The following is a 16,342-nucleotide window of genomic DNA, read 5'->3' as shown; positions in this document are numbered from 1 at the left end:
CCCTTGAACTATATGTTATGTGAATTACGTGTGTAACAGCGTATATGCGAGGTGACGAGTGTATGTATGCTGCCAATATAATTGTTTCCATGCTTTCTCATATTTCATGAACTATCTTATTCTATGTCCTAACTGTTACATGCTTTAATTGCTTTCTATGTCGTAACTTGATACTTGTCATCAATTATTCTTGTATTGAAATGTTCGCTCCTTCTATGACTCCATGATTAATTGCTACTTGCCTTAATTGTCTTACTCGTCTACTTTAACTATCACATACTTGACTTTTTTTGTTGCTCTTGTACTATTTGTAGCCTTCCTTTGATTAGCAAGTGGTTCCTTTATTGTTTTGCGCTCATATTCTTTAATCGTAGAGATTCGTATGAATTGAGATGTTGGGTTTATTTCATTTAATAAATTTGTTTATGGATTGGGTTGCATGCCGCAACGGTTGTGATATGGTGGAATAAGGGAGGATTTTGTTATTGATACGGTAGGATCGGATTGTGCGCCGCAATGGTTGTGTACGTATACTTGATATTAATAAAGTGTGACTTGGTGGAATAAGGGAGGATTTTGATATTGATTCTGATTATATGATGGGATCGGGGTTGTGCGCCGCAACGAATTTTATATGTGATTCTTGATATTGATATGGTAAAATAAGGGAGGATTGTGTGTGTACGGTGAGATCGGATTGTGCGGCGCAACAGATTGTGTGTGTTGTATTCATTGTTGTTATTTTTGTGTTGATTTCTAGTGTTGTTACATGAAATTATGAGATCGGTTATTTCGGGTTCTCTGATTACAAGGACTGAGTTCTTTTTCATAAGTTAACTGTCTTACTTTTCCTGTTTTCCTTTCCTATTATTATTATACTGCATATAGGTTATTGTAAGTGACCCGCCTTAGCCTCGTTACTACTTCGTTGAGGTTAGGCTCGGCACTTACAAAGTGCATGGGGTCAGTTGTACTCATACTACACTTTGCACTTCTTATGCATATTTTAGAGTCGGTCCTAGTGGTGGTTAGAAGATTGCTTGGATCCAGTGCTTGACGGAGACTGGAGGTACAACTGCACAACGTTTGGAGCCCTGAAGTCCCCTTCTATATTACTCTAGCCGTTTATTTCAATTAAGATAATGATGCTTTCTTTCAGACTTTTATTTGTTATACTCTAGTCGCTCGTGAACTTGTGACACTAGTTCTGGGATTTTTATTTGTATATCACAGTGTATTAGATTTATCTACTTTATTTCAGTTTATTTAGCTTATTGGTTTACTTTCGATTTGAATTATTAAAAACTGCTAACAACTACATCTAACGTTGGCTTGCCTAACAAGTGAACTGTTAGGCACCATCACGGTCCTAAGGGTGAAAATTTCGGGTCGTGACAAATTAGTATCAGAGCACTAGGTTGCCTAGGTCTCACGAGTCATGAGTAAGTTTAGTAGAGTCTGGAGGGTCGGTACGGAGACGCCTGTACTTATCTTCCAGAGGCTATAGAGTTCAAGGAAAATTTCACCTCTTTCCTTCCCAATCGTGCGATTTTATTCTATCATTGATGATTGAACCATTCTATTCTTGTTCTATTGTGGATGGCGAAAATACGCACAATATCTACAACCGGCTAGGAGCTAGAGCCCCCTGTGACAACTACTACCAGGGATAGAGGCCAAGGCAGAGGCAGAGCTCAGCCTAGAGCTCAAGCAACAACACCTACAGTTGAGCCTCAGATTGATCATGAGGAGGAGTTCCCAGCTCAGACCATACCCGTCGGACCAACTCAGGTCCCGGAGGCGTTCATAGCCACTCTAGTGCTTCAAGATGCTCTAGTCCGCTTGGTGGGCCTTATAGATATTGTGGCCCATATCAGTGTATTCCCGGTGGCACCAACCGTCTTTCAGGCTGGGGGAGGAGCACAAACTCCCCCTACTCATACCCCGGAGCAGGCAGCTTCCCTATATCATACTCCAGCAGCCCAGTCAGTTGGGGTGGTTCAGCCGGTTGTTGCGACACAGGCTGGTGATAGGCCCGCTATGTCTTCTGAGGCCTTGTTGAGGTTAGACAAGTTTACCATGCTCTTCCCTATTCATTTTAGTGGTGCATCTTCTGAGGACCCCCAGGATTACTTGGACCATTGCCACGAGGTGTTACGCAACATGGGTATAGTTGAGACCAATGGGGTCGATTTTTCAATATTTCAGATGACTGGTTCCGCCAAGAGATGGTGGAGAGATTATATGTTGACTTGACCAGCTGGTTCGCCTGCATTTACTTGGGATCAGTTTTCACAGCAATTTCTAAAGAAGTTCATTCCGGTCACTCTGAGAGAGGATTAACTGAGGCAGTTTGAGCATTTTTAGCAGGGTAGTATGACCATTCCCCAGTATGAGACTTGATTTGTGGAACTAGCTCGCCACACTATTCTCTTGCTCATTACTGAGAGGGAGAGAGTGAGGAGATTCGTTGATGGGCTCACTTTTACTTTCAAGCTACAGATGGCCAAGGAGACTGGAGATGATATTTCTTTCCAAAGGGCCATAGATATTGCTAGATGGATCTAGATGGTTCGTGGTTAGGAGAGGGGGCCAGTGTCTGATAAGAGGCCTTTTCATTCTGGTAGTTTTAGTGGTGCCACATCTGGAGGCAAGGGTACTTTTGGTAGAGGCCATCCTCCCAGGTCATTTCAGTCGGCTCTTCAGGCATCTCATAACGGTTATAATAAAATTAACAGAGGCTCTTTATGGCCAATGATAAGCAATAAATGAAGAACAATAATGAAGATAATAAATGGAAGCAATAATATCAAGAGAATATGTTTTAGAGAGTAGAGAGGATGTTCTTGTTTATTTCGTGTGGAGCACCTAAAGAAACAGGGGTTTACAAAATGACAAGGATCCCCTTTATATAGGAGGAGAATCCCAACATAGTACAAAATATATTAATGACAAATAAGCGGAGATGGGACAACTAGATGATACCCTGATTCAGGGTTAGGGTAGTCCACTAGGCTCTGTCAGTCCTAACCATGTGCCTTGGGAACTCCCCATTGCTACCATAGTCGCGGTCAACATTGTCCCAAGATCGGGCATCGACGAACCTTGAGGGAGGAAACTCGACCACAGCCTTGTAGCCTCGAGGCTTCGAGATGATCTTCTGAGGTGCCTCGATGACGAGGAATTGGACCTTCCGATTTTACCATATACAAAGAGACATAAATTCCCCAAGGGAGAAACCCAAGAGTCGCCAATCAAAGCCGAAAGGGCATGAAATGGTTCAATCCCCTGGGAACGTGTGTCATAATAGCAACAACCACGAATGACGTTTCAAGTTAAACAATGTTTCGATTCCGAAACGGCCGCAACGATCCAAGGGCATCGCAAGAGCGCCGTCACATTACTGGAATCTAAAAATCATACCTAAAGGGTAGATAGTCAGATTTCTCTTAGATGTGTAAAAATTATAATCCATCTGCCAGGCCCGACAACAGAAGACCCCGGCAGACGGAGGGACTACCTGTATTGGTTAAAATCTGACCACTGTGGTCGATTCGACTGGGATCCCATCCAAGCGACGGGATAGTGAAAGACACCATGATTTGCTCCCAACCACGTACTGATAACTAGGGATTCTAGTCCATTTTACACTCCTTTTTACTTGAGTTTTTATTAAAAATGTATACAAAATAGTCCCAAAGGCTTACATGTTGTACTTGTTTGCAGAGTTTGGTAAAAAAAGTGACAATTAGTCAAAACCAGCTCAAAAAGTAGTGACACATGCACAAGTACCAAGAACAAGTCCAAGCATAGTGCAACAGATCCACTACGGCCGCATTCCATTTAGTGCGGTTCGCAGTGAGGAGATTCAGAGAGGTGCATATTTTGGAAACTCAAGCATTGCGGCCGCAAAGCATTTTGTGCGGACCGCAATGGTCTTATCGCTTCTGCTATCGAGTTTGTGCGGTCCGCAAAGATAAGGTTCAGAGAGTTGGGAGTTTTGAGGACATAGCCAATGCGGTCCGCGGTACTTTTTGTGCGGATCGTAGAAGAAGCCACCCCGGCTGCGGTGCATTTTATGCGGCTCGCGGTGGCCAAGTTCAGAGAGCAGAGATCTAAAGCCAAGAAGCCTCACCATGGCCACACTCGATTTTGTGTGGACCGTACTATCCCCGCAGGGGTAGTTTTGTCCAGAAAATTCGGCCTGGTATAAATACTTTTTTTTCCAATTTTTAGGTCATGAGTTGTAATCTGACTTTGAGCTGAGCTCGTGAATGGAGGTTTTTGACTATTTTGAGCAATTTGTAGCTACTTTAACACTGAAGTTTCTTTATCTTAGTTTGCAATTAAATCTTATGGGTTTTTATTCATCTATTACTTTGTTTCCTTCCATTATTATGAGTAGCTAGACCCATTAGCTAGGGTTGTGGCTCAACCCTAGTGTGGGTATTTGATGGGTCTTGAGTTTTAAGGCTTGAATGTCTATGAGTGTTTGATATTTGGACTAATTTATGTTTTCCATGTTGAATTAGTGGTTGCAAATACTAATTTGTGCCTTTTTGACTTGGGTTCTTCTTGAGAAAGAGAGCTTGAATCTAGGAAAATTAGTCCAAAAAGGAATTGGGGCATATTCAAGAGATTGATAGCCCCAATTAAAGGGTTAAACCTAGAGATAGTAATACCCGACTTGAACCTAAATTGCTTGCACAAATTATCATACCCAATTGGTCTTGAGAAAGTCAATTAAGGCAAAATCACTTAAACTACCTAGAGGTATAGAGTGAGAAGTTTCGTGCATTTGTTATATTGTAATTCCCAACATGACAACCTTGCATTAGATTTGAGAACTCGTTAAGTATTCACCTAGGAGAAAGTCACTTCCCTAGTGCCTCTTTAACCATTTAGACAACCCTTCAAGTATCTTACTCTTAGCTTAATTTAGCATATTATTAGCATAATATTAGAAGTAATCAAAAGACCAACTATGATTGGAAGTGCACTTAAGAGCAATTACGCATCTCTAGTTTAGATAGGAATCCAATTCCCACTTCTAGCTCCCTGTGGATTCGATCCCGACCATCTCGGGTAAAAGCTGATTCGACCACTCTCGCTACTTTGTAGTGGTGCAGGGTTGGTACCGATCATGTACTTGCAATATCACCTTATTCCTAACTCTTATCTCGTTTATAAGTCCCACACATAACATCATCTGCTTAACAACTAGCATAAAAATAGATCACGTATTTTTAGAGTACCATAATAAAATTTAATTGTTATTACCATTTTCACGGTAAACACTCTTATAAATAGAAGGAAAGCACCATTCGATTGACACACTTCCTTGCCTTTACTTCAAAAAACTTTGCGAATCTTCTTTTCTACTGATACTTTGGATTTTTGATTTTCTCCAGTTAGCCAGGAACTTTCGTCTTGGTCTCTTCTTTTTTTCTTCCATCCTTTTGTTTTATCAAATTGATACAAATGACTGGTAATTCTTCTTGTGCTGACCATCCTACCACAATTCCGGCACCAGAAAGCGATATTCTTGCCACTAGAGGGGTAAAAGTGGTGGAAGATGAGGGGGTACCGACGGCGGATGAGATCTTGCCTCGCCCTGGGAAACCATGGAATGATTTCCACAGTCCCGCCGGGGAGGATCCGAAACCTGCTTCCCCTGTTATGAATGAGGAGGGGATCATAGAATTGAAGTCCAGGTGGGGAATCCCTCACCACGTCGAAATGCTGCGGCGGTGGGGAACGACATAGTTCGTTTTGACTGCCCAGGCTATTGCGCGTTCTACGCCTATCCCTTTATTGTTGGGTACACGCTTCCTCTCCCTATCTTGTGGTAGATTTTTTCCGCTTTTACGAGGTATGCCCGACTCAACTTTTGACGTACCTGTATAAAGTATTTTTCATGATGCTTAAGTTTGCGGAGCTTGCTGGTCGGGAGATCACTTTGAGGCACATGATCAACATCTTCGCTCCTCAACTCATTCGTGGCACGATGATTCATATGCGCCACCGAGGGACGAAGAGTCTAGTGGTGAAAATGGATGAGAGAGCCAATCGTCATTTCTATGAGAATTAATTTTATGTGCGGACCGAACACCTTGTGGTAGATCCTACGGAGTTCCCCAAAAAATGGAACTTTGCACGTAAGTTTCTATACTTTTGGTTAGAATGATGCTCGACCGCTTTCCTTTGGGCAGTACTAAAAAAAACTATTTTTGTTTTTACAGCCGCGAAACTACCCCTGCACCTGTTGATGGTATCCGCGAATGGGTGAATGCCATCCTTCCTCATATGGTAGGGGTCCGCACATGGTCGTCCTTCTATGAGAAATATGGACGCAAGCCCCTTACTGGTAAGTAATATCATTTTTGCTTTCCGCCATTCTTCCCTCCCTTTTTTTGGTTTTATTGCTTATGTGACGTTCATCGATTTTAGGGAGAGTGAGGAGAGTGAGTGCTCCTCTACTAGCATTTCGTCAGCCCATATCGTCAACTCGTCCTGCCTCAAGGTCTACTATCCGACCTTCATCGAGGGTCGCTTCAGTTGAGTCTACGGCCGTGGCTGTGCGCACGGAGGCTGCCTCTCGAACAGAAATTCCGACCCCTATCACCTACCTTACGGGGGAATGTTTCTGTGCTGAAGAGGGGGAGGGGCCGTCAAAGAGGCAGAGAGTGGAGTCTGAAATGGATCCTTCGGCCATGGTATATTTAGAGGGTGATCTCCCCTTGACGGGGTCCAAGGCTGGAGTTGATGTTATTTCGCCTGTAGAGACAGAGCCAGCCGTTGCTTCCTCCCCATCGATGGAGATCCCGGCCACTATGATTGATCAACAACCTACCGCAATGGGGGGTCAGAATCCTGAGGCTGTTGTTACTGCTTTGGACGGGCCTTCATCTTTGGTACCGGGTCGTGCTTCCTCCTTGACCGCAAAAAGGGGAAAAGTTGTCATGGTCGATGACTACAAATCTGAGTCTGATCTCGATCCTGATGACGTTAGGATGTTTGAAGAGGTCTTACCCATTCAGTGGTTCATGCGGGAGGCCTGTCCTGTATTCTTGAGATATCATCGGATATTAACCTTCTATGGGATACAGAGGACCTGGTGCCGCAGTTTGACATCTTGTGTTCTGCCGTCAAGAGTGAGGCTCTTCAGAACGTTCCTGACATTGATTTGATGCATGAAGTGGCGCTATGGTCTTGAGGGTACGTTTCATTTTTCTTTCATGTTCCTTTCATTTTTCTTGGCGATCGGGCCTTAACCTATCTTTTCATTTTTCAGACGTACTTGGTGGAAATTGAGAGCGCTTGTAGGGCCGACCCTCGGGCCAAGATTTTCCTGACGATGTTGGAGAAATATCGGCGCTATCGCAATAAGTGCCGTGAGATGCACGGGCGGCTGAAGTCGAACCCTGGTGATCGATCCTTCAGCGATGAATTGGAGAAGAGGGATAAGGAATTGATGCAGGCTATTCGCAGAAATAGCGTACTCGAGGAGAAACTTTGTGCAAAGGATGAAGAGCTTGAGTTGGGCAAAGGGGTTGCTACAAAGAGCGAATATCTTCAGGGGAAGCTGAGGTCGATGTAATCTGAGATGGATCCGAATGTTATCAGGGTCAAGGCGATGAGCGCGGGGTGGATGGGAAAGTTGACCGAGTTGGAGAGAAAGGTTGCTAGATTGGAAAACATCGAGAGTGCCTGGTCATCGGCTTTGGTGAGGGCGGCAGCTCTAGAGAACACTATACGCGTCCTCCAATCCGAGTAGGAATCGGAGAGGGCGACGACCACGCTAAGGGAAGCGAGACTCAAGGAGCGTATTGGTGAGATCGACTAGGAGACATCAACCTTTGTGGACCGGGTCGCTTCTCTTGAGGCAGAAAAAGAGCAACTGTTGGCTCAAGTCGAATCTTCCTCAATCGCTGTTCCCCGTCATTTGCATAAGCTTTGGGTTCATGCTAAAGCTTAGTGGGATATATATAAGAGTTTGTGGGAGGCGGGCAATATTTCTGAGGCCGTATATGATGGAGCACTAGCGAAGGCATAAGAGGCTCGTGTTAACTGTAGATACGACTCTGCGATAGCGGAGGCCGATGAGGGTGTTGATGATGAAGGAGGACTTCCTAGAGATGGTGGTGAAGAGGGTGGCAGTGATGGCGTCAAGTGAAAGAATTGTTGTCTTTGTTGATTTTTTTATTTGTTATTTATTGTTTTTTCTTAGATTCTGTTGGTTTTAGCCGTATGTCATCTGCGGCTCTTTGTGCAGTATCTTTGTATAAAGAGGAATTTTTCATTGTTATATGCCTCCTCTACTTCTTTCCCTGTTTTGCTTTTTGTAACTTAGGTGCAAAGAAATAGATTTCCATGTGGTGAGTTCCCGACTCTTAGAAAATTTGATATCACATGGATTGAGTAGGATCCTGATGATAGCTTTAGCTATCGAGATGGTATTTTTGAACTTGTATCAAAGTACGGTCCCATCACAGTTCGGGTGGTGTCGAACTCTTTTTCTAATAACGACCTTAGCCATAGGGATGTTACTTTCGAGCTTATATCGAAATATTATCCCGTCGTGAGTCCTAGTTATCTTTCCCATCTCTTTTTTGATGGCCCTTGGCGTCAAGGATATTTCAAGCTTTCGTCAAAATGCTAACCCGTAATTGTTTGATCGAGGTTAAACTCCTCTCTTTGGCGATGGTCCTTGGCCTTAAGGGTGTTATTTCAATCTTTCGTCGAAATATTAACCCATCGTTGTTCGATCAAGGCCGAACTCGTCTCTTTGGCGAAGTCCCTTGGCCTTAAAGTTGTTATTTCGAACTTTCATCGAAATCTTAACCCGTTGTTGTTCGATCGAGGTCGAACTCTTATCTTTGGCGAAGGCCCTTGGCCTTAAAAGTGTTATTTCTAACTTTCATCGAAATATTAACTTGTCGTTGTTCGATCGAGGTCGAAATTATCTCTATGGCGAAGGCCCTTGGCCTTAAGGGTGTTATTGCGAACTTCCGTCGAAATATTAACCCGTCGTTGTTCGATTGAGGTCAAACTTATCTCTATGGCGAAGGCCCTTGGCCTTAAGGGTTTTATTTCAAACTTCCGTCGAAATATTAACCCATCATTGTTTGATCGAGGTCGAACTCTTCTCTTTGGAGAAGGCCCTTGGCCTTAATGGTGTTGTTTCGAACTTCCATCGAAATATTCACCCATCGTTGTTCGGTCGAGATCGAACTCTTCTCTTTGGCTAAGGCCTTGGCCTTAAGGGTGTTATTTCGAACTTCCGTCAAAATATTAACTCGTCGTTGTTCGATCGAGGTTGAACTTATCTCTATGGCGAAGGCCCTTGGCCTTAGGGGTGTTATTTCGAACTTCCGTCAAAATATTAACCCGTCGTTGTTCAATCGAGGTTGAACTTGTCTCTATGGCAAAGGCCCTTGGCCTTAAGGGTGTTATTTCGAACTTCTTTCGAAATATTAACCCATCGCTGTTCAATCGAGGTTGAACTTGTCTCTATGGCGAAGGCCCTTGGCCTTAAGGGTGTTATTTCTAACTTCCATCGAAATATTAACCCGTCGTTGTTCGATCGAGGTTGAACTTGTCTCTTTGGAGAAGGCCCTTGGCCTTAAGCGTGTTATTTCAAACTTCCGTCAAAATATTAACCCGTCGTTGTTCGATCGAGGTTGAAATTGTCTTTATAGCGAAGGCCCTTGGCCTTAAGGGTGTTATTTCAAACTTTTGTCGAAATATTAACCTATCGTGAGTCCTAGTTTTTTGGGAGAGTCGGGTATCCTCTGGGGAAGTCCCAGTTTTACTCAACATCGACGCTTCCTGGGTGAGTCCCAGTTCGCTTGACTTTGTTTGTATCGGAGAGTGTAATGTCATAGAGTACGAAACATTACTGTTTTGCTCGCGTTCGTTTCGTGCACACATTGGGGTTTCCTTGTCTAATCTTTCCACCTTCCGGCCTGGAGATGTCATTGGTAGGCGGGATGATGAATTATACTTTGAACTTGGGGATGTCTCCCTCATTGACTCGTTCCCTAAGTCCCCGAGAAAACCCTATTGGGGCAACTCCTGAGTGGGGGATAGAGAGTACAGCTTAAGGGGCGTCATTTTCTAGAAGTTGGATTGTTAGGTGGGCGATATTTTGTAGTAACTTTGTAGTAGTTTCCCATTCTCCAGTTGATATGTTTTCTTTGCTCACTCTCCTGTGCGGCGCTTGTATTCCTGTTTGAGCAAATAGCATCCGATGAGTCGGTGAGTGAGGGTGGATTTGTAGCGTTGCTCATTTTGCCTCGTGTTTTAATGGTTGATGGGGCGGTGGTTTCTAAATTAGGTGGCCATATTCAGCTCTGCCTTTTTCGTGCCTTGGCCCTGCGCGATTGTGGGCTTGCTTTGGCTGGTTCATGGGCTGCCCGGCGTGCGGGGGAGGATGTTGGTTGCAACTTCTGCTTGCATATAGCATCATGATCTGGGTTGGCGTGTGAGGTTTACTTACCTCTCTTTTTGGCGGGTGATCATGTTTACGGTTTTTGATCTAGAGGAGACTAGGAAATTTTCACTAAGAAATCCTCACAGACGGCGCCAAATTGTTTGACCAAAAGATATTGAAACATTTTTGATTAAATCAATTAATGAAGATGAAGAGGTAAATCTTAGTCAAACATAATAAACTTTAGATCTATAAACAAATCAGAAAATGATGCATAAGATAACATAGGGGCGATCAATCTTATTGATGTTTTTCATTTCTTCTCTCACCAATCGATGTAGATAATCAATTTACGTAATGTATGGAAAATTGCTTTGTATTTTTTTTTTGCTAAGAAGATTACAGAGGAGAGAAAAAAGAGAAAACAAAAGCCCCCTCTTCTAGGAAGGTTCCCTCTCTATATATAGTCATGAAGTCCTTGCTATGTTCTTGGGTCAATGCACCTTCATACCATGTCTGTTTTCGTCGTTCCCTAAGTATTGTTCTTTGACTTAGCGAGTACTATGAATACGTGGTTGAGAACAAATCATGGCGTCTTTCACTGTCCCGCCACTTGAACGGGATCCCAGTCGGATCGACCACAACGGTCAAATTTTGACCAATACCCTGACGAACTCCCATCTTCACAAATTGACTACTTAGCTAAGCTGCTCTAATGACAAGATCATGTAAAGTTTCATATTGGCCATGCACGAGTTGTATGTGCAGGCCGCAGGCGTAGGATGATATCAATTATCAGGGCTGTAAACTGAGTAATATCGATCACTTTGTTGACCAATCAACAACCTTTGCGACAAATATGGATACTTATACTAATATTAATAATAAGAAAACTCCTTTCTTTGTTAGTTTATCAAATTCACGCCTAATAACACTAGCACGTAGTAATCGATATCAACCCCTGTTCAACTAGGATCTAATGCCGATCAACTTGTTTTACTTGGGTCACCTAAAAACAACAGCAGGTCCGTAGTAGCTGCCCCATTTTGATCTTCTAAACCTAAACGGTTGACTCACTTGTCATCATTTTCATTAACTAGATAAACCTTGAGAATTTACATTTTATATAGTTATATTTATTGTATCGATGAAAAAATAGATTCGTCACATGGACTAATGGCATGCTCACGCGTGACATAAGCCAAAATGATAAAGAAGAATGAAGGTTAAAGAAAGCATGAGTAAAACACCCACAGAATCGCTTACAAAGACATATATCTGATAGCTAGAAAAGAAGAAATAGACGCGGGATGAATAATTAAAGACCACGTACGAGGAAGGGAGGTTCATTAATAACTACAAATATGAAATGAAATCGGCATATTGTCACACCTCCTTTTTGCGCGCCCGTCCCGTAGGATAGAATGCGCGAGGGGAGTTTTTCCAATTTAAGTGACAATATTCGAAATGGGATTATTTATTTAATTCAGAGTCGCCACTTGGGAAAGGTTTGGCTTTTGGTGTCCCAAGTCACCGGTTTATCTTGAATCCCAAATCGAGGAAATTTCGACTTTTCCAAATGAAGTCTGCGAACCAGAAATTCTAAGTAAGGAATTCTGTTGACCCGAGGGAAGGTGTTAGGCACCCTCGAATCCCGTGGTTCTAGCACGGTCGCTTAAATTGTTATAATGGCTAAATATCTGATTTAAATACATGTTATGACTTACGTGCTTTTATTAAGTTTAAACCGCTTTTATCATTATCACTTATTTTTATAGAATTGCAACGTCGTGAAAATGCATCTCGAACCACGTCACAATCAATGCGCCCGTGATCGTCAACACATTTTGACTTCGTTGAGATTTGGATTTGGGTCACATCAATGTGCACCCGAATTTAAGAATATGATTTAATTAAGTCGCGCCTAAAGAGTCTAACGCGTTATTATTTTTGAGAAGGCCATGAGATTCACTAAACGGCCTAGCCTGAATTCTAAATATTATGATTAGTTGTTGAGGGCCCCGCAATTTGCATTTTTTATTTAGCGAGGCTCTTCTCATTATTTTAGAAGAGGATATCCTAAAGTGACTACATTTCTATTATTTTGTTTCCAGAAATAGAAGAAAGAAAGATGTATGCTAATCGAAGTATATGCTTTGGCCTAAACCGGACTCCTATCAATTTCTGATTAGTTACTTATAAAGTGAAAAGACGTCATACCTTACGAAAATGCTTTGGTTGAACAAAGAAATTACATATGAGATTGATGAAATGCAATACTTAATCCGACAACATCCTTAAGTTGAATCTAAATCAAATTGCTTAAACAGGATTAATAGAGTTCCTTATTAAAAGATGTTACTGATGATGTTCAAAACTAGTCCTATAAACTGCCTAAAGAAATCGAAACTGGATGATTCAAAACTGTATTATATTTGGCTAGATTTAACAGCCATTTGCCCCTACCTATTCAAACATGCTAAAAGAATGAGTTTAAGTTTAACAATTGTATAAAATAGTTTCACATTCCATGAACTGTGTTTACATCCTGTATGCTTCTAAATGAATCAAATACCACGGTTTCAGATCAACATAAACATTAATTAAGTACAAACTTACGAATGTATTCTCTATTAGGCTACAAATTAAAGGATTTATACAACTTTAACAATATTCGCAAAGCTGTAAGTAAAGCCACAGATGATTAAAGATTCTTCAGATCTTTCATTTCAATTTTCATTTCGACATCAGTTACATCAGACAGATTCGAAGTGTGTACCTGAGAAGATGCTTACAATGAAGAAAGCGAGAGAGTCAGTTGAGCAAACAGTGCAAGTGAAACAGCAGCAGTAACAGATAACAGCAGCAGGACAAGTTCCGGTGCAAGATACAATTACAGATGAGGAAGAAGTGGAAAATGACAGCAGTAGGCAGTGAAGCATAAACAAACTCCAGGCAGACCAACTCAAAAGAAACTAAGCACGAAAATACCACCAGAAATCTCAATTGAGACTTGGAAGAATCAGTACAGCCCAACAGGTTGACAGCAAATGAAGCCCAAACAGAAAACAATTTTTCCTGAAATTTCTGTATATTCCCTGTTTCTTGTTCACTCTCTATCTGTGTATATAGCTTCTCTCAATGTGTCTGTATGTACCTTTTTATGATATCTCTCTCACTATCTCTTTTCTTCTTAAACAAAAAGTGACAATTTTCAATCTTGGAATCTATTTGAGTTATCAAAAGAAACTCCTCTCAGTTTTTCTTTCTTTTTTGAACTTCAAGCCCTCAATGATTCAGTCTCTCTCTCTCTATGTTAACAATTTCCCTGTCTGTATCCCTATCTCCCTGTTCTCCTCCTTTATAAGACTAAGGTCTGCCCTTTAACAGCCTGTTCATCAATCACCAAACACCCTCCCATGTGCTCTCTTCTTTTCAGTTCCACTTAGCTATTTAAGTATTAGAACCCCATCACATTCCCTGGCAGACTTACTCTTTTGAAAGAGGTTTAATACTTCTTAAACTAAAGCAGGGTAATGGGCAGCAGAATATATCTGACAGCATGTGCTGTCAATTATTTTATTCAAAAGCCCTTATGCAGGGCACAGGCTGTGCACAAATGCACCTGTGGTGCAAATGCACATGTTGTGCACAAGTGCACATGCCCTCCAATTCAGAAGTTAAACAAACATTCCTTTTACATTTCTGATTCAAATTAACAACTATAAGTAAACAAACTCAGTTCCTAATTGATTCAAACAAATGTGTCCAGAAGCAAATCGATTTGTTATTGTTCAGGCAGCTGAAACTAATTGACGACACATGTCGACTCGACTATATTAGTCATAACATGTACAATCGTAACCAAAAATCAGACATTTAACAGTATCACACAAGGGGTTCATATTGCAATGTTAACACAGAAAGGCCCTAGGAACTAAATGAACGAACCAATTCAATATTCATTTGATTGTACAGCTTACACATGCCATTATCAGTGAACAGAAAAGGGACCTAATCAAACACGTAGGTTCAAACAAAGTGGGCAGGACACAGTTGATAAAACTCAAAACACAGATTTCACGAAACATGAACAAACTTTAGAACAATCTCATGGACTAAAACAAATAAAGAAAAGAAAGCAAAACTCACCTTAAAACCCGAAAAATCAAAAGACCCTAGCTTGGACTCGAACAGACCTTTCTTAAGGCTGAACGGACTTTAATCGAAGTGTTTCTCAGATGAGAAACACTTCGATTAAGGTCCATTAGACCTTAATCTCTTCGGCTTGAACAAGACACGGACCATTGACGAGGAACCCTAAGGTTCCAAAAATCAGATCTGGGATTCATGCTTCCCTGGTCAGATTCGGACCAAACCAAGCATGGTTTGGTCACGAGGGGGGTCTGGGGAGTGTCTGGTGTGAAACTGGGGTTAAACGGTGTAAGTCAAGTTCCGACTCAAATCTTCAAACGAAGATTCGAGAAGGTGGGAAGGGATTCGAGTTAAGTAGTTAACAGATCCATGTTCAGGATGGCAAGGGGATTCTAGGGTGTTAAGGTGAAGGTCACCGGCGTTCATGCCGCCGGGTTTCTGGTGAAGGGAGATGGGGGCGGCTAGGGTTTGAAGGGGAAGGGTCTGTGAAGACGAAGGCCGGGGTATTGGATAGGGGGGGGAAGGGTAAAGGTTCTAGGCTTATATAGTTAGTGAGGGATCGATTTTTGGCCGTTGGATGGGGTGAGATGAAGGGTCAAGATCTTTTGGCTGATGGGGAACGGTGTCGTTTCAACTTGAAGGGGTTTGGGTCGGTCCAGGTGGAATGGGTCGGGTTTTGTTTATGGGTTATGGGGAAGTGATCTCGGCCGTTGATCAATCTGAGATCAACGACCCAGATCAGATTGGATTAAAACGGCGTCGTTTGGACGTTCTGGGTGTCAGCTGGTGTGGACCGGGTTACACATGGGGTTTTGGGTTTGAGTTTGGGCTTTGAATTAAAAATAAAAATAGGCCCAACCGAGTTTTAAACCCAATTCTGCATCTCCTTTTTTTTATTATTTTTATATATATTTTTTATTTTTATTTTTAAAACAAAACCTAAGTAAATAAAAATAAAATTTCATAAACACTTAATACAATTATTTGCACACATATATCAAAATATTTAAAGCAGGCAAGATCGAACAAAACAACAATCACGGAACAAAGATGCATATTTATGATTTTTTTATTTAACAACCGGATTTTGGTTCAAATAGCACATGACACACACATTTTTTTGTATTTTGTTTTAATAAAAATGGGCAAAAATCATAAATAATTAACAAAGTGCCATGTAAAAATCCAATTCGTACAGCAGGACCATTTGTTATTATTTTTTTAATTCTTTTGGAGCGATTGTCGTGTAAAACAAAAATCACGTGCTCACAGCTGCCCCTCTTTGTTCGGAAACACGAAGAGTTTTCGTGCAAAGATAAAGTGAGCGTGTATGAGCAATTTTTGCCTATGGACTACTCCGTGTGAAGCATGTTTTTGAAAGATCTGACCGAATCTTGCTTCAAAGATTTCCTACATATCCTGGGCTAAACATGAATCAGGTCAATGTAGTTCGGGAAAATTTTGGTAGCTGGGACTACCATGGGATTGCAATGCTTGCTGTTACTGCTGTTGCTGTTGCCACTGCTGCGTCACTGACCGCCTTATTACAACCAAAGGAAAATTGGAACTGAACTAACTACTTATATGCATGTCAACTGCGAGTTACAAGATTCCTATCTATGATTCTTTTGCGACTTGATCTTGGGTCTTAGCTGATTGTGCTTGGAGACTTTGATCCGAATCTTGATGCTTGCGAGTTGCGGCGACTTGTTCAATCTTTGGGATACTGAGTGAAACGCGACTGGCAGAGTT

Source organism: Nicotiana sylvestris, chromosome 12, assembly GCF_000393655.2.
Source record: "Nicotiana sylvestris chromosome 12, ASM39365v2, whole genome shotgun sequence".
NCBI classification, from domain to species: Eukaryota; Viridiplantae; Streptophyta; class Magnoliopsida; order Solanales; family Solanaceae; genus Nicotiana; species Nicotiana sylvestris.
Note: the sequence above shows the minus strand (reverse complement) of the source record.